At 39.5% G+C, this 21,629-nt stretch overlaps 1 pseudogene; it reads left to right on the plus strand.

Moving 5' to 3' along the window:
- Positions 1-379: 379 nt before the first annotated feature.
- On the plus strand, positions 380-822 carry LOC102814166 (annotated as a pseudogene).
- The last annotated feature ends 20,807 nt before the right edge of the window (positions 823-21,629 follow it).

Raw genomic sequence — 21,629 nt, forward strand, 5'->3', positions numbered from 1 at the left:
TTTTCAGAGTCCAGGTGTGGTGCTGTAGGATAAGCACTGGACTGCAAGGTCAGTTTGAACTACAAGGTCAGCAGTTCAAACTCTCAAGCCGTTTCTCAGAAACCCTACACAGGATTATTATGGGTTAGACCTGACTCGATGGCACTTCAAAACAACAATGACTTACTCAGTGCAAATACCTTTTTAAAACAACATGAAAGGTGACTATACACATGGATCTCACCAGATGGAATACACAGGTATTATATTGACTACATCTGTGGGAAGAGGCAGTGGAAAAACTCCATATTATCAGCCAAAACAAGGCCAGAGGCAAATTGTGGAATAAACCATCAATTGCTTATATGCAGCGGCCATTGATGAAGCGACAGCGGCCAAAATGAAGTTTAATCCCTTTGTGACTTCTGACTGCAGTAAGAACAGTAAAAGGCACTTCAATGCACCTTCCCACATTTGCAGGAAGATTATGTCTTCCCCTCTTTGCAAGGAACTGAGGCAAAAATACAATGTTCGGTCCATGCCCATCCGAAAGGATGATGAAGTCCAGGTTGTACAAGGACACTACAAGGGTCAGCAAATTGGCAAAGTAGTCCAGGTATACGGGAAGAAATATGCCATCTATATCGAGCCGAGCAGGTACAGCGAGACAAAGCTAACGGCACAACTGTCCATGTGGGCATTCATCCCAGCAAGATGGTTATCACTAGGCTAAAATTGGACAAAGACAGCAAAAAGATCCTGGAACGTAAAGCCAATTCTCGCCAAGTAGGAAAGGAAAAGGGCAAATATAAGGAAGAAACAATTGAGAAGATGCAGGAGTAAAATAATCTTGTGTACAGCTTCCATTAAAAACTGCAAAAATGAAAAAAAAAAATTGCTTATATGCAAGTTAAGGCTAAAGCTGAAGAAAATTAAAACAAGTTTATGAGAGTCTAAATATGACCTTAACCATAAACTACCTGAATTTAGAGACCATTTCAGCAACAAATTTGATGCATTAGACACTTATGACCAAAGACCAGAAGAGTTGTGGATGACATCAAAAACATCATACACAATAAAAAGCAAAAGATTATTAAAAGGACAGCAAATAAAGAAAAGACCAAAATGGATGACAGAAGAGACTCTGAAATTTGTTCTCCAATGTAGACATGCTAAAGTGAATAGAAGAACTAAAGATGTCAGAGCTGAATAGACAATTTCAAAGGGCAGCTAGAAAAGACAAAGTAAAATATTATAATGACATGTTAGAAAACCAATAGAAAAGAAGAACATGCTCAGCATTTCTCAAGTTGGAAGAACTGAAGAAAACATTCAAACCTCAACATGCAGTATTGAAGGATTCTGTGGCAAATACACTGAATGATGTAGAAAGCATCCAAAGAAAAGGAAAGGTATACACAGAGTCATTGTACCAAAAAGAAATGGTTGATGTTCAACTATTTCAAAAGGTGGTATATATGGTCAAGAATTAATGGTACTGAAGGAAGAAGCCCAAGCTGCACTGAAGGCACTGCTTAAAAACAAGGATCCAAGAATAGACAACACACAAAGTGAAATCTTTCAACAAACTGATGCAGCACTGGAGGCATTCACTCATCTATGCCAAGAAATTTGAAAGACAGTTACTTGGCCAATCAATGAAAAGAAAACAATATTTCTGCCCATCCCAAAGAGAGGTGACTCAACATAATGCAGAAATCATTAAACAATATCATTGATATCACATGCAAGTAAAATTTGCTGAAGATAATGAAAGGTATACCAGGATTGCATCATTTCACCATACTTATTCAATCTGTATGGTGAGCAAATAATCCAAAAAACTGGATTATGTGAAGAAGAATGTGGCATCAGGATTGAAGGAAGACTCATTAACAACCTACAATATGCAGATGACATAACTTGGTTTGCTGGAAGTGAAGGTTTTAAATAACTTACTAATGAAGACCATAGAAAATATTCTTCAGTATGGGTTGTACCTCAAAATAAAGAAAGCAAAAATCCTCGCAACTTGACCAATAAATAACATCATGATAGAAGGAGAAAAGATTGAAGTTGTCATAGATTTCATTTTGCTGGGATCTACAATCAATACTCATACAAGCAGCAGTCAAGAAATCTATAACATATTAGTTAAGCAAATTTGCTGCACACGACCTCTTTAAAATGTTCAAGAGCAAAGAGATCAGTTTGAGGACAAGGTGTGCCTGATCCAAGCCATGGTATTTTCAATAGCCTCATATCATGTAAAAGTTGAACAATGAATAAGGCAGACTGTAGAAGAATCGATGCATTTAAATTATGGTGTCAGAGAGGAATATTGAAGGTACCATGGACATCCAGAAGAACAAACAGTTCTGTGTTGGAAGAAGTATAGCCAGAATGCTCCTAAGAAGCCAGGATGATAAGACTTTGTCTCTCATACACTGGACATGTTATCAGGAGGTACCCGTTCCTGGAGAAGGACATCATGTTTATTAAAGTGGAGGGCCAGTAAAAAAGAGGAAGACACCCAATGAGATGCATTGGCACAGTGGTAGCAGCAATGGGATCAAGCATAACAACTGTGAAGATGGCACAGACATGGGCAGTATTTCATTCTGTTGTGCATAGGGTTGCTGTGAGTCAAAACCATCTTGACAGCACCTAACAGCAACAAGTAGGCTAATGTGTCTGTGTCATTGATGGTAATGGTGGAGAGGACTGGGGTCTTGTAGAAGAAATAGTTGTTAAGGTCAATAGAACCAGATGGTCAAGGGTGGAACATCAACCTTTATCCTGGATGCGGTGGCGCATTATCACGCTTTATCCTGTTTCCAGCGGGATCACTACAGCAAATCTACTCATCACAGTAATCTTTAAAAAATCAAGTGACCCAGTGAACGAGGCTTCCTGCAGAGCCTTTGCAATACATAAAACTATAGGTAGAAACCGGAACCACAGCCAGATCTCCAGAGATGAGAAATCTCCACTTGAAATGATGAGCAGACCAGCCTGGAGCAGCTAGAAGAATAAAAGATACCTTTTAAAAGAAAGACCTGCAGGAAAAATGGAGACAGATGGACTGTTACTACAAGAACAAACAAATCGCTTCCCTAGGAAACATCAAGGCAAGTGGCCAGGTCCTCTCAACACAAACCCCCTTCCAAGACTAAGACTCAATGGAAATGCATGCTCTGATTGGTGACCACACACATCACCGATGGGGGGAAATGGGGTAAAAGCAGCAATGAAGCGGCAAGCTAAGCCCTACAATGTTCAGTGGATTTCTGTGGACCCAGTTGGGGACCTGGTTGGCAAGCAGCATGAGGAGATCTGGGGACTCTTGGGCCCAGAGTCAGTCGCGTGGCCACCGAGGACTCGAGAGGAGAGTGGAGCTGCCGGCTGACGGGAAGAGAGGGGATGTGCACAGGAGCACCCACACTTGCAGATGATACCCACGTGACCTGGACTGGATAACTGGATGATCGGAGCTCAACCAGGAGAAGAAAGAAGAGGGGGAAAAAAAAAAAGAGTGAGCTGATACAATATGATGAACTTGACCTATACCTATGGAGCAGCAACTCAAAAGAAGGAACAAATCCCTACAGCAAGCATCAGTCCCACCCCCTCCACACACAGAGTGGACAGAGATGGGCAACTTGGACATTGGATACTCAAATGGGAAGGGGGGGACTACAAAAGCAAGAAGTGACTGGCTTACAAGCTTTCAAGAGGGAACCTAGTGCTAGAGAGCATGGAGGAGGGCAGAATCTCCAGTGGGTATCATTCAATCTGTCTGGGCGGAGCTGATGAAAGGAAATACAGATGGGTAACTCAGGATACTGTAGTGAATAATGCTTATCATGACGGATTATGAGGGTTGGAAATGCAAAGGTAGACGTTTTGTAACAAGGAAGGGAGTGATTAATTCTACAGGCTAGGAGCAGAAGTCTCTGGGACCATCAACGGAGAAGGGCCGAGAGCGGGACCCTACCCAGAGAAACAGAGATGCCTGAGATGGAGACAGAGACGATGACGTGGAGTGATGAAGTGGCTGGGGACTTTGGATCCAGAGAGGGAAAGGGACTGTGGGCTGAAAACTAGCGGGGGAGGGGGAAGTGTAGGGGGCGGGTTTCTAGGATATACCCTTTGGTTGGTTGGTGATGCATGGAGGGGATTGGAACCACGACAATGAGATGATATACGATGGAATGAATGTAAAACTAAAGTTCTCTCATGTAAACTATCATATAATTCACAATAAACATTAAAAAAAAAAAAATCAAATGGCTGCCAAGTCCTTTTCAACTCATACTGAACCCACATGTGTCAGAACTGTGCTGTATCGTGTTTTATTATAGCTGACCTTACAAAAATAGATTTTCAGGACCTTCTTTGAAGTGTGCTACCTGTTTGTATCAACCAGAAACTCTACAGCAATCATACACATCCTCCTAACTCTACCCAATGTGGTCAAATTCCTGGCCAGTGACATTTAAGAAGATGGAGAAGAAAAAAGAGAATTCCAGATGCTTTGGATTTTTTTTTTCTGTGATAGAGATGTGAATACCTCATCCTCAAGTAGTGTGACCCTCGTCCCCCACCCCCACCAGGCAGTCTGTTTCCCATGATCTCATCTTGGAGAAAGGCAGGCTTTCTGCCCCTGCCTCCCCCATCATAATTAAGACCTCACATAGTTATAGCAACATGAGAGTTTCATCACCAGCCAATCGAAGAACATAACCTCTCTTGAGACCTTAGCTTCTTGTGTGTACAGTGAGAAACAAACACACTTCTTGTCACTGGGAAAAAGAGAAACTTCAATGCTAAGAAAATGGGGCTCCCTCTGAGAATGAAGGAAGCAGTAAATATTGTTCATTCTGCTCCCATCAAGATTTACAGCCTCAGAAATCCTATGTAGGGTTACTTTGAGTTGGAACCAACTCCACGGCACACAACCATCACCATAATAACAATGAGTAAAAGCTGGAAATGTTACAAAATTGTAACTTTCATGAAGTCTGTGTGAGAGTTATGATCACAAGGCAAGCAAGTAAATGCAATTGCAAAGAGGGACTAGTCCTTCAAAGGAGAGATGGGGTGCACTGAATGTCTCTTCTTGGGCAGAGTAGGTGAAAAAGAGCTGGCTGGTGAACAAGGGAACAAGAAGAGCTAAACTAAAATGTCAGCAAATTCTTAAAGGCCAGCCATGGGTTCGAATGTCAGTTTGGAGTGGTTGAGGCTCATGGCCACAAGGAGTGCTTGCACTCACTTGCAAACTTCTTCACAAGCCTTTTCTGAGTGCTCACAAGAAAGACTGGGACCAGAGTAGGAAACTCAAGAGTCTCTTGGTTGGTGTAAGAGGGAAAAAGGTAATGGATCCACGAGAGAAACAGGCACAAAGCCCAGCTTGATTCTCTGGACCCAGCCCTCCTATGATGCAAAAGCCTTAAGTGCTTGGGGAGAGAAATAGGAAACCTTCTAGATCCATAGCTTCTGGAACTCATCTGCCTCTGGACAGGGAAGGAAACCCTTTTTCAAGACAAAGGCAAAGATTCAAGGTTACTGGAAGGGCAGAAGCAAAAATCGTCTGCCCCTAAGGGAGTAGGAACCATCTAAGCCAAGAATCTTACACCAGTACCTAAGAGAGGAATGCACACCCACAAAGGGGCAGTAAATTCCCACCTAAAACTAACAACAGATACAAAGCTGGGTTTGGTTGCCACAGGGAGGAGGACAGGAATGTCAATTAAAACCTCACCTCTAGGTTTACAAATATGCACAGGTACTTAGAGTTCACCTACGACTGAGGATAGACCAGGACAGGACTTGCTCCCACCACAAATCTAGCACTAAGTAAGAAGAAATCTACTGCTGGAGATGAAGGAAAAATACAGAGAGACAACTCACAGTGGTGCAAATATTCTGAGATATGCAAAGTTGAGCAAGGGGAAAAACCCTGAGAACTCTCCAGCAGGCCAGTCCCATTCTAATCAGATGGTAATGGTAGTCCACTGCTAGGAGAATTTGAAGTTTGAACTAGCTCAACTACTGATTAGTTTGGCTCAACTCAATCCCTATCTCCATCACCACCATTCTATTTACCTTGTTGTTGTTAAGTGCCATCAAGTCGGTTCCAACTAATAACAACCCTGTATTGGGTTTCCAAGGTTGGTTTGAACTGTTGACCTTGTGGGTTGCAGTCCAATATTAAGTCTCTATTATTCTTCTATGCATGCTGTCTGGAATGCAAATAAAAAGTGAAATAAACAAAATAGCAAACGAAAACATCCTGTTAACAAGAAGTAAGGCAATAAACAACCAGACTCAGACATGATCCAGATGTTAGAACTATTAAACAGAAAACCTAACATAAATAAATAATATGCTAAAAACTGTGGGGGGAAAGGTGAATAACATGAATGAAGAGATGGGGACTTTCAACAAAGAGGTGGAAGATATAAGAGAGTCTCTGTTAGAAATTAAAAGCAAAATATCAGGCATAAAGAATTCCTCTGATGGTCCCATGAGCAGACATAGTTGAGAAAAGAAAGCATGAACTTGAAAAAAGGTCAAAAGAAAGTATCCAAACTAAAACACAAAGGAAAGACAAGTGAAAAAATCAACATATTAAAAACTCTGAGACAAAATTAAATGGGCTAATATCCATGCAATTCAAGTCACAAAGGAAAGGAGAAAGAGAACAGTGCAGAAGAAATATTTAAAGACATAATTCAAGTATTTTTCAAAAGTAATGAAATATGAAACCATAAATCAAATAATTACAGAGAATCTCAAACAGAAAAAATATATATTTAAAAACACCTAAACACAATAGTGACAAACTGCTAAAAACCAAAAATCAAGAGGAATTCTTAAAAGCAGCCAAAGGAAAAAAAGAATCATGCATGAGAAACAAATAAATAAATTTATAAATAAAGCAATATTCTTATCAGAAACTCGTAAAGTCAAAAGAAAATGGAGTAATATCTTTAAAGAACTGAAAGGATAAACTATCAAACCAGAATTCTATACCCAGAAAAATTGTATTTCAAAACTGGAGGGAAGATCATTACTCTTTCAGAAAAACAAGAACAAGGAGAATTAATTTCATTCAGACACGTTTTACAAGAAATGCTAAAATTTAAGTTGTTCATGTAAAAGGCATATGATACCGAAAGGAAACTTGAATACACTAAAAAAACAGAAAAGCACATAAAAAAGTAAACGTTAAGGTAGATATAAAAAACATTTATCTGTTTTTAGTTGCATAAGATAATTGGTTGACTAAAACAAAAAGAAAAATAATAATATATTGTATGAATCTTAATATATATTAAAATAAAATATGTAACCAAAATAGCATAAAAGGATTGGAAAGCAGGATTGTATATAAGGTTAAAAGTTTCTCACACCCTATGTGAACTGGTATAATACTACTTGTTGAAAGATGTGATAAAATTAAAAAGTATATTGTCAACCCAGGGCCAATCACTATAAAACAATTTTTAAAAATATTTTACTGTGATTTTGGTGAAAGTTTACATAGTAAATTCTTAACAATTTAACAATTTCTAAAGGATAAGCACAAGACTGAAAACCACAAGGTCAGCAGTTTGAGCACATCAGCTACTCCACAGGAGAAAGATGAGGCTTTCTGCTCCTGTGAAAATTTTAAATGCCTTGGAAACTCTATAAAGGGTTGCCAGGAGTTGGAACTGACTAGATAGCACTTACAATAATGATAACATGTATATTATTAAGTGATATTGGTTATTATATTTTGCACAATGTGTCAATATTTTCCTTATATCCATTCTGATTGTTCCATTTTCATTAATCTAGCTCCCTTCCCTTCCCTTCCCTTCTCATCTTTGCTTTAGGGTAAATATTGACCATTTACTCTCATGCAGTTGTTTTTGTTTTGATGTAAAAAAGCACAGTACTTATTGGGTGACACTGTTTATTTCTTGGACTAATCCATTGTTTAACTGAAAAGTGACTTCTGGGAGTGGTTTCAGTTCCAGTTTTAAAGGGTACAAAACAAGTTTAAAAGAGTATAATGACAGATTGGACATGGTGAACTAAGCCAACATGATATACAGACCCTCTACAACAAAGATGTTGCTGTTCAGTGCCATCAAGTTAGTTTCAATCCTGTATAGAGTTTCTGAGGTTTTCAATCTTTGCAGGAGCAGAAAGTTTCATCTTTTTACAGAAGAGTGGTTAGTGGGCTCAAACCACCAACTTTGTGGCTCACAGTCCAGTGCTTACCCTATGGAGAACAAATGAAACAGACACAGATGATAATCATGGATCCCTGAGCTTTAGAGGAAAGGTTAGAGAAGTGGATCAAATATGTACTGGGAAGAGAAGGTCAGCAGGGTTAGCAAAAGAAGGACACAGACAGGTGAACGGTCTACCAGTGAGACAAGGTGTGGTCATCTTAAACATTCACGAGCTTTGGAGGCAGCGACCTGGCAATCCAGATGCACACTGGTGACAGGATAGATGCAATTTTTTCTTCTTCCCCAGGCTTCCCTGGTGACCAGAAGTGTGGCAGGCCCCCACCCATATCTACCCCAGTGCAATCCTTGTGGTAGTGAGCTATGCCAGTGTGAGTAGCTGCTGGTTGTGCAGCTGGGGCACCTGCTCCAGACCTGCAGAACCCACAAAGCCACCATGCTGGCCCTAGACTAGCAGGAATTGTCATAACCAACCTCCCTCCCCTTAGATACCCTCTAATCCAGAGAGACACACCTTAAGGGCCTACATGTACTACTTCCAGATTGGGTGCTCTGAACACCAATGACACCTAGGCTTAAAAGAACTGCATCTAGACCTGGAAACTCTACCTTCCCATCCCTCATTTACCTCGTAAGCTCCTTGGCTGCACAAACCTCCTAGAATTTTTTCCTCTCTGGGTCCATCACCTGCACTGATTTTTTCTTGTCATTGTTTTTATTTGTTTCTTTTTCCTTTTCCTTCTTCCTCTCTTTCCTTTCCCTTTTTTTCATCCTTCCTATCTCATTTTTTTTTTCCTTTGGTCTTTTCTTCAGTTTCTCTTCCCCATTTTTCCTCTTCTTTCTTTTCTTTTGATTTTTCTTGACTGTTCTCTAGTCTCTTGCCCTCTTCATCATTCCTCTCCATAACTTCATTTCGTGTTTATTTGTTTTTTTAATTTGCTCCCTTATTTCTCTCCTCTACAGTTTTATTTCTCTGTGCCTCTTTTCTATTTTTTGTTATTATAGTTTTTTTCTTGTTGTTGCATTTTTCACTGTTGTTTGCATGTTTGCTTGTTTTCTTTCCTTTTTTGTATATGTTTGTGTGTATTCTCTTCTTGCCTCACTGGAAGGGAACCAACAACCATGCCTATACATCCCAACCAACACTGTATCCTCTGAAGCTCCATTTACTGGTGCAAGAGCCAATTTCAACTTCTGTACTGTATGGCCCTGTGGGTTAATGCTCCAGACTGCAAAGCTGTTTGAACTGCAAGGTTGGCAGTTCAAGCTCACCAGCTGCTCCTTGGAAACCCTGTACAGGGTGGCTATGGGTCGGAACTGATTTGACGGCACTTAACAACAACAATCACCTGATTAATGATGAACAACAGCTAACATCAGTCAAACCCACCCTAAACTAAGCTGTACAAACAGGGAACTAAGAACTGTGTATACACTTCCATTCTCTAATCACACCCACCAGGAGGCAGTTGGTAAGAGCTTAAGAACACACCAACATACAATCATCAATTAAATATAAGTACGATGACACCACAATGTCTCGGAGACAATGGACAATTTCAGTTAACATGAAAAACAAGAGAGAGTGACTCAAATAAGTGACTAAGGTGCAGAGGTACAAGCTACTTGTGAGAAAGACAAAATAATGGAACTACCTGAGAAAGAATTCAAAAGAATGATATTTAGGAACCTCAAAGGAATGAAAAAAAAAATCAAGGAAAGTAAGAACACAGAAAAAACTTAAGAGAAATTAACGAAAACACCACAAGTACAAATGGAAAAAACAAATGAAAATTTTGAAACAATATAAAACCTGCAAAAAGAAACCAGAAGATTAATACTAAAATTTCAGAAATGGAAAATACATTGAAAGGACAAAGGAGTAGATTTGAGTCAATGGAAGCCAGAATTAGTGAGATTGAAGACAAATCTCTCAATGCTAGCTTGCTAGGGCAATTAGAAAAATGAAGGGGGTGGGGAATTTGAAGAAAGCTTAAGATTTATGTGGTACACCATGAAGAGGAATAATTTACAGGCAACCAGAATTGCAGAAAAGGAAGAGACAATAAAAAGTACAGAGGATATTGTTGGAGATTTGTAAGAAAACTTCCATAACATCATGAAAGATGTGAAGATTAGCATTCAAATAGCTGAATGAACCACAACAGGATAGAAAATCACCAAATATCATAATCAGACGCTCCAAAGCAAAGACAAGGAAAGTATCCTGAGAACAGCTCAGGAAAAATGAAAAGTTACCTACAAAGGAGAATCAATAAGATGAAACACTCCTGAATTCATTTCATGAACCAAGCATAACTCTGATACCACAACCAGTCAAAGATATCACTAAAAAATAAAATCATAAGACAGTATACCTCATGAGCATAGAAGCAAACATTTTTACCAAATCCTAGCCAAGAGAATCCAAGAACATAACAAAAAATAATAATACATCATGGACAAGTGGGATTCATATCAGGTACACCAGGATGGTCAGCAGTTCAAAACTACCAGCTGTTCTGCAGGAGAAAGATGAGGCTTTCTGCTTCCATAAAGATTTACAGCCTCGGAAACCCTGTACAGGGTTGCTATGAGTCGGAACCAATTCTATGGCACACCACCACCACCACCACCACCAAGAATGGTTCAATAAACAAAATCCACCACATAAATAAAACAAAGGAAAAGAACCACATGATCACATCAATTGATGCAGAAAAGGCATTTGAAGAAATCCAAACCATTCCTAATTAAAACACTCAACAAAATAGGAATAGAAGGGAAAATCCTTTCTATGTAATTAAGGACATATATAGAAAACCAATGGACTCCTGCTGTGGTACTATAGGATAAGTATTGGACTGCAAACCACAAGGTCAGTGGTTCAAACCCACCAGTTGCTCTTGGAAACCCTGTATGAGTCAGAATAGACTAGACAGCATTTAACAACATACATAACCAACAGTCAGCCTTACTCTTAATGGAGGTGAATACAGTTACATAAACAGCCCTGGAAGAGCACTGATTTATGGGTAGATACATTGACAGACACATAGAAAGGCTTAACAGAAGATATTTGTACATGGGTATTTATCTTTGCTGCAAACATATGTATGGATGTGATGGAGCATACAGGGGCAAAGTTAGGAAAACTTGTTGTTGTTGTTAAGTGCTGTCGAGTAGGTTCCAATTCATAGAGACCCTGTATAGGGTTTCCAAGGAGAAGCTGATGAGCTTGAATGGCCGACCTTGCAGTTCAAATGGCTTTGCAGTCTGGCGCATTAACCCAAAGCGCTACACCAGGACCAAATACCTGAGGGAATGAGTTGTTGGGCCTGGGTGCTCAGGACCACAGTCTTAGGGTATACCATGGTCAACTGGCATAACATACTCTATAAAAAACATGTTCTATATCCTATGTCGGTAAATACTGGTATCTTAAAGTCTCAAGTGAGGCCATCTAAGGTGCAACTATTTGTCTCTGCCTGTGTGGAGGAAAGGAGAGTGGTGAAAACTGAAGAAACCCTGAAATCAATTAGTCCAATGGACTAAGGGAACTCATGAACATCAGTCTCCATGGCCCTGGGACTGGAAGAACTACATGGTACCAAACTGTTGTAAAAGGGGTCATCTTAGAAGGTACTTGATAAAGTGGAAGAAAATATGGAACAAAACTCAAAATTATGAGAAACACTGGACTTTCTAGTCAGCAAGAGATTGGAGGAACCTCAGATCTGGAACTGAACTCACCCTTGTTTCAATTTTATACCTATCTAATCAAGCGTGGCAACAGTAGTGAGGTTGGCCCAGGATCTGGCATTATTTCGCTGTGCTATGAGTCGATGCTGACTTGATGGCACCTACCAACAACAACGCCATGCATTAGCTAGGTATACAGGAAGGACAACAACATTTGTAGGTATTCTCACCATGGAATGGTCAACTATTCAAGACCAAAAGGGCAGAATTTACCTAAGGGCAAGTTTAGAAGAGTTGGGAAGGAGGGTGAAATGGAAATAAGAATCACAGGGAGACATGGGATACCTGATGTTACATAGAAAGGATTGCAATCATTGAAATGAAATATATGGTTTGCTGAATGTAAAACTGATGATTTATTCCATAAACCCTTACTCAATTCACAATAAAAAGTTTTGTGTTTTTTTTTAAAAGAGTATATCTAATGAACTAAGATTAGATACAAAATGAAATAATAATAAAACAAGTGAAGCAAGAAGAGAAAAAGATGGTAAAGAACAAATCAAACAATCAGAAAACAATTAGCAATGTGATAGGTGTAAAAGCCAATCTCACCAATAACTACATGTCAACAGTCTAGAGGTTCCACTTCCAACCCAAATGAAATTACAGTGCCCGTATTTACTCTCCTGCCTGAAACAACCAAAAACCTAGGCAAAAATATAAAACAATGGCTTTCAAACACTGGACATTAGACAGCAAATGACAGTAATCCCTGAGAAACAGGGAACAATGAGGTGAGTGTCCAACATTGCTGCCAGAAAGAGTTTCAGGTGGTTCAGGAAAACTACCTGAATTAAGGAGGAAGAGTTGAGATTTCAGGGAGAATAAGGAGTCCTGGCGTGGTGCTGTACATAAGTACTGGACAGCTAACCACAGGTCAGTGGTTCCAACCCACCAGCCACTCCTTGGTAACCCTATACAGGGTCGCTCTGAGTTGGAACCGACTCAACAGCACTTAACAACAAGGAAGTTAGGGAGTCCTGGTGTGGCTCTGTAGGAAAAGCAGTGAACTTCCAACAAGAAGGTCAGTGGTTCGGACCCACCAGCCACTCATCGACTAAACAGCACTTAACAACAACAAGGTAGGTAGAGTTCACAATATGGAGTAGTGGAGTGAAGAGAACTACATATAGAGAGATCTTGGGGATCTGCAAAGGCCTCCGTGAGTATTCTGCAAATAGCACTTAAGAGTGCATAATTGTAAATCTGAGAAACTGCCTTGAGACTGGGGAAAAACCACCCAAAAGGATTTTAGAGAACAATGTCCAGTCCTTGCACTAAGAATAGTGTCTGTCCACACAATCCAAGAGGCATTGGGGTAGAGTACTCAGAAATAGCTTCCTCAGTGGTAGGAAGTAATAAGTGCTAGAGTAAACATGGTCCCACCGAACATATATACAATAAACAAGACTTAAAAGTATCAAACTGTCTCCAAGTGATTTTACTGCATCCCAGAACAAAGCTCAAGAATATTTCTAAGAATATGGAATCCTGGTGTTGTGCTGTAGGATAAGCATTGGACTGCTAACTACAAAGTTGGCTGTTCAAATCCACCAGTTGCTCCTCAGAAACCCTATACAGGGTCGCTATGAGTCTGAACTGACATGATGGCACTTAACAACCAACAGAAGAGTTATGCTGTGACTCCGACTCATAGTGATCCTATGCACAAAACAAAGCACTGCCCAGTCCTGTGTGATCCTCACAATTGTTATTTTTAATTGTTGCCATTGTTGCAGCTGGTGTATTACTACATCTCATCAGGGGGTCTTCCTCTTCTTCATTGACCCCTCACTTTACCAAGCATGATGCCCTTTTCCAGGGATATTTATAGGAATACAAAAATAGAAAATATCCATTACCCAGCAATGTAAAAAATGCAATGCCAGCATCTAATAAAAGATTAGCAGGCATGCAAAGAAGGAGGAAAATCCAACTAATGATGAGGAGGAAAATCAATCATTCAAAAACAACTCAGAATTGATATAGATGTTCAATTTAGCTGACAAGGACATTAAAATGTGTACCCTAACTGCATTCCATATTTTAAGAATTTTGAGTGGGAACATGAAAACTATAAAAGAGATTCAGATCAAACTTTTATACTAGAAAATTACAATGCCTAAAATGAAAAATACATTGGATGGAATTAACAACAGATTACGCATTGCAGAAACAAGATGAATAAACTTGTCATGGTGAATTTTTTCCAATTATTCTTATCTGAAAAAAAGTATTTTACTTTGCTCTTTAAGAGTAATTTCACTGGGGACAGAATTATATTGTATAAAATTCTAGCTTAACAGTTGTTTTATTTTCTTTCAATATTTTGAATATGTTACTTAACTGTTGTCAAGCCTGCATTGTTTTTGGTGAGAAATTTACAGTTACTAACTTTGTTGCACTTTTTTTCTCTGGCTACTTTTAGAATTTTTCTCTTTGTTACTAGTTTTGATTAATTCTATTTTGATGGGTTCTTAGTGTCATTTATTTCATCTTCTTGTGCTTGGAGCATTTTGAATCTGAAAGTTTTCATCATATTTGGAGCCATCCCCTCTTTCTGAAGGACTCCTTATTGTTATCTGTTGTTAAATGCCCTTGAGTTGGTTCCAACTCAGAGCATCCCAGTATAGGGTTTCTGAGGCTGTAATCTTTGCAGGGGCAGAAAGCCTCATCTTCCTCCCAAGGAGTGTCTGGTGGGCTTGAACCACCTACCCTATGATTTGCAGTGCAGTGCTTATCCTAGAAAGCCACGATGCTCCCCAGAGGACTCCTACTACATGAATATTATGCCACTTGAAGTTGTTGACAGTGTACTAATGTTTTGTTCACTTTTGATTTGAATCCTTATTTTTCTTTGATAGTTTAACTTTAATGCTTATTTCATTTTGATAGTTTCCTCCTGGTATGTTTGATATGATAGATCACTTTTCCATGGCCTTTTTCCCCATAATCTTCTAACTCCTACCAAAAGATTACCTAAAACTATCCAGATTAGGTGCTTGGGGCCCACCCAGGAATTGAATAGCTTGCTAATAATGCAAATAAACTGCATGGCACCCTTGGGGGGTTGTTGTTGTTATTTTATTAGCCATCAAGTCAGTTCTAACTCATAGTGACCACAAGTACAAAAGAATGAAACACCATCTTCCAACTCATTGCTATGTTTGCCACATTATTGCAGTCACCTTCTTAATCCAATCCACCTTGTTGAGGGTCTTGTACTTTACCAAATATGATGTCCTTCTCCAGGGATCAATCATACCTGATAACATGACCAAAGTACATTTGTTGTTGTTAGGTGCCATTGAGTCATTTCTGACTCATAGTGACTCTGTGCACAACAGAATGAAATACTGCCCAGTTCTGTGCCATCATCCTAACTGTTGTTATGTTAATTAACACTGTGCCAATCCATCTTGGTGGTGGTCTTCCTCTTTTTTGTTGACCCTGCACTCCACCAAGCATGATGTATTTTTCCAGAGACTACTCCTTCCTGACAACATGTCAAAAGAACTAGAGACAAAGTTTCTCACCATCCTTGTTTTTAACGAGCATTCTGGCTGTGCTTCTTCCAACACAGATTTGTTTGTTCTTCTGGAAGTTCATGATACTTTCAAATGCATTGATTCTTCTACAGTCTTCCTTATTCACTGTTCAACTTTCAAATGCATATGTTGTTGTTAAGTACAGTGGAGTCAATTCCAACCCATAGCGACCCCTGTATACGGTTTCCAAGGTGTGACTGGTAAGCTTGAATTGCTCAGTTGTAAAACTGAGGTGATTGAAAATACCATGACTTTGGTCAGGCCAACCTTTGTTCTCAAACATCTTTGCTCTTCTTGAATACTTTAAAGAGGTCTTTTGCAGTAGATTTGCCTAACACAATGCATTGATTGACTTCTTGACTGCTGCTTCAATGAGTGTTGATTGTGAATACAAGTTACATGAAGTCTTTGACAACTTCAATCTTTTCTCTATTTATCAAGATGTTATTTATTAGTCCAGTTGTGAGGATCTTTGTTTTCTTTACATTGAGGTACAATCCATATTGAAGGCTGAAGTAAGTATCTTAAGTCCTCTTTCCTTCCAGCAAGCAAGGTTATGTCATAAGTATATCAGGGTTTGTTGATGACCTTTTAATTTTCTAAATCCAAGTCTCTGTACATTTCATTACAATACTTTGTCTTCTCACGCTGCCCTTGTAAGTTCTCTATTCAGCTCTTTTACTTCCTCATTTTTTCCAGTTGTTTTAGCTTCTGTACCTCAAGAGTAAATTTCAGAATTTCTTCTGGTATCCACTTTTCACGTTTTCTTTCGTCCCTATCTTCTTAGTCACCTTTTGCTTTCTGATCATGTTTTTGATGTCATCCTACAACTTTTATGGTCTCTGATGATTAGTGACTAATGCATCAAATCTGTTGTTGGGATGGTCTTCAGGTGGGATATATTCAAGATGTCTGTGCTATCATGGACATGTTTTAATTTTCTTCAGTTTCAGCCTGAACTTACATATGAGAAATTTACAAACTATTTCACAGTCTGCCTATGGCCTTGTGTAGGCTGATGATATTAAGCTTCTCCACTGTTTCTTCCCGAAAATGTAGTCGATTTGATCCCTGTGTATTCCATCTTGTGAGGTCCATGGGTATTGTTGCCTTTTATATTGTTTTGAAAAGGTATTTGCAATGAAGAAGTCATTGGTCTTACAAAATTTGATCATGTGATTTCCAGCATCCTCTTTGATTCCAGCTTTAACATTCCAATCATCAGTAATTGCCAACGCATCTTGATTGCAAGTTTGATCAATTTCAGACTGAAGAAGTTGTTATTGGTGGTGGTGTCGGTTATGTGCTGTCGAATCAGTTCCAACTAATGGCAACCCTGTATAGGGTTTCTGAGGATGTAAATCTTTATAAAAGCAGAAAGTCTCATTTTTCTCTCAAATAGTGGCTGGTAGGTTAGAACTGCTGACCTTGAGGTTGGCAGCCTAACCCACTATGTTACCAGGGCTCCTTGAAGAAGTTGGTAGGATTCTTCAATTTCATTGTTACTTGCTTTAGTGGTTGGTGTATAAATTTGAAAAATAGTTGCATTGACTGGTCTTCCTTATATTCATAAGGATATTATCCTGTAACAGAATTGTACTTCAAGATAGATCTTTAAATGCTTTTTTGGATGATGAAAGTGATGTCATTCCTCTTCAATTTCCCATTACTATCAAACTAAACCATATGATTGTTGGATTCAAAATGACCAATGCCAGTCCATTTTAGCTCACGAATGCTTACGGCATGGATCTCTATGTGCTCCATTTCATTTTTGACAACTTCTAATTTTTCTAGATTCATACTTCATACATTTTACATTCCAATTATTAATAGATGTTTGCAGTTGCTTCTTCCTGCTCAGAGTTGTGCCTCATCATCAATTAAAGCTCTCGAAAGATTTACTCCACTTATGTCATTAAGGTCAATTCCACTTTGAGGAGGCAGCTCTTCTCAAGTGAGAGACTCATCTTCTGATACTATATCTGCCAATGATCTGCAGATATTCATAAGGCTTTCACTTGCTAGCAATTCAGAAGTGGTCTCCCTCTCCTTCTTCCTAGTCTATTTTATCTGAAGTTCTGATGGAACCTCTTCGCCATGAATGACTCTGCTTCTATTTAAAATACCAGTGGCATATCTTTCAGCATCACAACAACCACAGTATGACAAACTGACAGATAAGTGGTGGTAAAAATATATGGAACCAAGCAAATAAGAGTATGAAACCCTAACATGGGGATTGATCAATTTTACCACTTCTCTAGACTTAAAATGAACAATCCCAGAGCTGGCATGGGGAAGGGTGATTTCATTACAACCAAGAACTGGATTTGACAGTAGAATGCATTTTTGGACTCAGGGTTCCGGGACTGAGAATTTCAAAACAGAGAGGATAGTACAATGTGGTGAGAATTTCAAAACACTGGGGATCGTACAGCATGGTGAGAAACAGTAGCAGCAGCACAGGGAGACCAGCATAAGCTAGTGCGGTGGGTTTCCTGGCTCACAGAGAAAAGTGGAACGACAAACCTGAGCACCTTTGAGTAGGAGGCTTCCTGGCAGAGTGGGGTGCCTCTGAGCATTTATCAGGGAACTATATGGCTTGGTAACACTTGCCCAAGCAGGACAGAGGCCAACCAGAGGGGCCCAGGGGCTGAGTGAGAGGTCTGCCTAATGGTATGGTCAAGGAGATGTCCTGACCAAACAATTGTATCCTGAATCCCTCTGTTCCTGAATTGCAACTGGTTAATTGTCTAATGGAGTTCTGGTGTGGTGCTGTAGGATAAATGACCATAAGGTCATTTTGAGCTGCAAGGTCAGCGGTTCAAACTCACCAGCTGCTCTTGAGAAACCCTATACAGGGCTGCTACAAGTAGGAACCGACTTAATGGCACTTAACAATTCTCTAATAAATTCTATAATTGTGAAAATGATCTATTGGTTCTTTGTGGCCCTTGCAATGAATTATCCAATCCAACAGGGAAGTATAGAGTGTCGTGGGAGGGATGGCTGGTGCCAGCACTGGGAGAGAGGCGGCATGTCTGACCGCCACCTCACAGCATCAGCTCTAGGATGTTGTTGATGGCGGTTCGGTCCGCCACTTTATGAAGTTTGTTGTTGTTGTTGTATGCCGAGGAGTCGGTTCCTACTCAAAGCGACCCTGTACAGGGTTTCCAAGGCTGTAAATCTTTATGGGAGCAGAAAGCCTCATCTTTCTCCCATGGAATAGCTGGTGGTTTTGAACTGCTGACTGTGAGGTTAGCAGCCCGATTCGTAACCGTTAGGGGAAGTTAAACAATCCCAGCACCATTTCCACAGTAGTCTTCAAGTTCGCTAATCTTTCCTTCTGCAATGTCTACTCTTTTGCTAATCCTATCTGATGTATTTTTAATTTTCAAAATTATAATTTTCATATTTAGAAGTCTGACTTGTCATGGTTGTTTTTGGTAAGTGCCGTCGAGTCGGTACCAACTCATAGTGACCCTGTATAGGGTTTCTTAGGAGCAGCTGGTGAACTTGAACTGCTGACCTTTTAGAGCAAACTGGCTTTGTAGTACAGTGCATTAACCCATAGCGCCACTTGTTTTATATCTTCCATATCATATGAAGGGGCTTCAAAATGTTCATGGACATCCATTATCTTTTAATTCCTTTTTTTCCACAAACTTTATAAAGCCCCCTTATATTTAAACATATGAAAGACAGTTAAGATTACTATTTTAAATGTACTGATACTGTCATTTATGTCCATTCTGGTGAGTTTCATTTGATAGCGTTTTCTCTTCATTATAGATCATATTTCTCCTGCTTCTTCATCACCTGTCTGGTAATGCTTTTTTTTATTGGATCTCACTTATTGTACATTTATTTTGTTGTATGATGGGTATTTTTGTATTCCATAAATATCTTATGATTGTTTGAAAACACACTCTACTGGGCAGTTTAACCTTTTTGGATCTTATTTTGAAGCTTTATTTTGGTACAATCAAAACAGCATTTAATCTAGCACTTTCCCTCTGCCTCTACTCCTAAAGCAAGCATGTTCTAGTTCTGTTACCAAGTAGCCCATGATTCTGAGCTATTCTAGTTAGGACTAATCATAACAGGCTGGTCATCTACTTCCCAGTGTGAGCTCTGGGTATTGTTCCTTATAATCTGTTCAGGTGAGTCTTTCCTCAAACATATGTGCTGAGCACTCTTCAGTTGAATACTTGAGGGAGACTCTCTGTACATCTCTTGAGTTCTCTTCCCCAGCAGTTCTCTCATCTACACTACTCTGCTTTGCAAATTGCAATCTCCTTAGCCTTCCTGGACTCCTAGTTCTATCTCTTCAATGCAGAGAGACCCTCAAATTCTCCTTGGGCCCCCTCCCCCACCTGCATCATTGTTATTATTAAGTTCTAACTCATAGTGACCCCATATAGAGTTTCTAAAGCTGTAAAAATCTTTATGGGAGCAGGAAGCCTCATCTTTCTCCAACAGAGTGGCTGGTGGGCTCAAACCACTGACTTTGTAGTTTGAAGTCCAGTGCTTATCCTACAGAGCCATAGTGCTGCCTCCATCTTCACATTACAAGATAAATAACTAACCAAAAACATTGCTGTTGAGTAGATGCCAACTGTGTGCTCCAGAGTCAAACTTCTTCATACAGTTTTCTTGGTTGTGGTCTTTATCGAAGCAGATCCCCAGGCCTTTCTTCTGAGGTGCTGCTGAGTGGTGTAAAACCATCAACTTTTAGGTTAGCAATGAGATCAAACTGTTTACACCTAATTACAAGCTGGTGCAATAGTAGGGATCATCTCATTTGTTTCTTGTCTTATTGTGTTTTGTTTCCTGATGTTTAATTTCTTGAATCCTGGTCTCAAATATTTTGTCCTAATTTTTACTTAGACCCTGTGAGAGGGTACAGCTGGCCCCTCTTACTCTATCTTGGCCCAGGTATTTTCAAGAAGCAGTTAAAGGGAAGCACATATTTAAGCCTTTTATCATGAAGCTTAAAATGCAAAAAATAATGTTAAGTTTAGAACTTAAAGTAATATTTATTTCTATATCAAAAGAAGAAACCTTGCTATAGCTTGACTTTTACAATTGATTTATCTTCCAACTTTTCAACTAGGGAGAAAGAAACACCATTATTACAAAGGAATAATTTGATAAAAACTGGTAGGGGGTGGGGTAGGCAGTGAGCAACAATCAAGGGAAAAAAAACAACAAAATAAAGTCAATGCCACTGAGTTGACTTTAACCCTGTATAGTGTTTCCGAGGCTGTGAATCTTTACAGGATCTGAAACCCTCATCTTTCTCCTACAGAGAACCTGGTGTATTTGAACCTGTAGTGGTTACAAATAGGGCTGCGAACCACAAGTTCAGCAGTTCAAAACTACCAGCTTTTTCCACGGGAGAAAGATGAGGCTTTCTGCTCCCGTAAAGATTGACAGCCTCAGAAACCCTGTACAGTGTCGCTATGAGTTGGAACCAACTCCACGGCAAACAGCCACCACCACCACCTTGTGATTAGCAGTCCAATGCTTATCCTGCAGAAAGTAAGAGGGAATAAAGAAACATGAAAAAGAAATCTTTGCGTTATCTAGTTATCTATGACCAGTGCGGTAGGAAGGTCCTAGGCTGGGATCAACCCCAATTTTGTGACCTTTGAAAGTCACTTAACCTATTCGATTTTTTTTTTTTTTCATTTTTGGAGTTTTCATTTCTCTGTTTACATTACTGGTCTGTTTCTTGCAGGTTCTTCTTTTTTCCATTAGAGTCTTTTGCATATTGTTGTTGTTGTTACGTGTCATGGAGTGGGTTCCAACTCATAGCAACCCTGTCTAGGATTTTCAAGAAGCATCTGGTGGGTTTCATTCACTGACTTTGCAGTTAGCAGTTCAGTGTTTGTCCTACAGCACCACATCAGAACGCCTTTGCATATTAATCACAGTTGTTTCAAATTCCTGGTCTGATCATTTAACCTATTAGGGTTCTGTAAAATCTGTCATGGTGTTGCTAGGAAAATATCCCGTAAAAATTTCTGCTCCCGTAAAGCCTCAGAAACCCTGTGCAGGGTCACTATGAGTCGGAACC

This window comes from Chrysochloris asiatica, unplaced genomic scaffold (genome assembly GCF_000296735.1).
Source record: "Chrysochloris asiatica unplaced genomic scaffold, ChrAsi1.0 scaffold00302, whole genome shotgun sequence".
NCBI lineage: Eukaryota > Metazoa > Chordata > Mammalia > Afrosoricida > Chrysochloridae > Chrysochloris > Chrysochloris asiatica.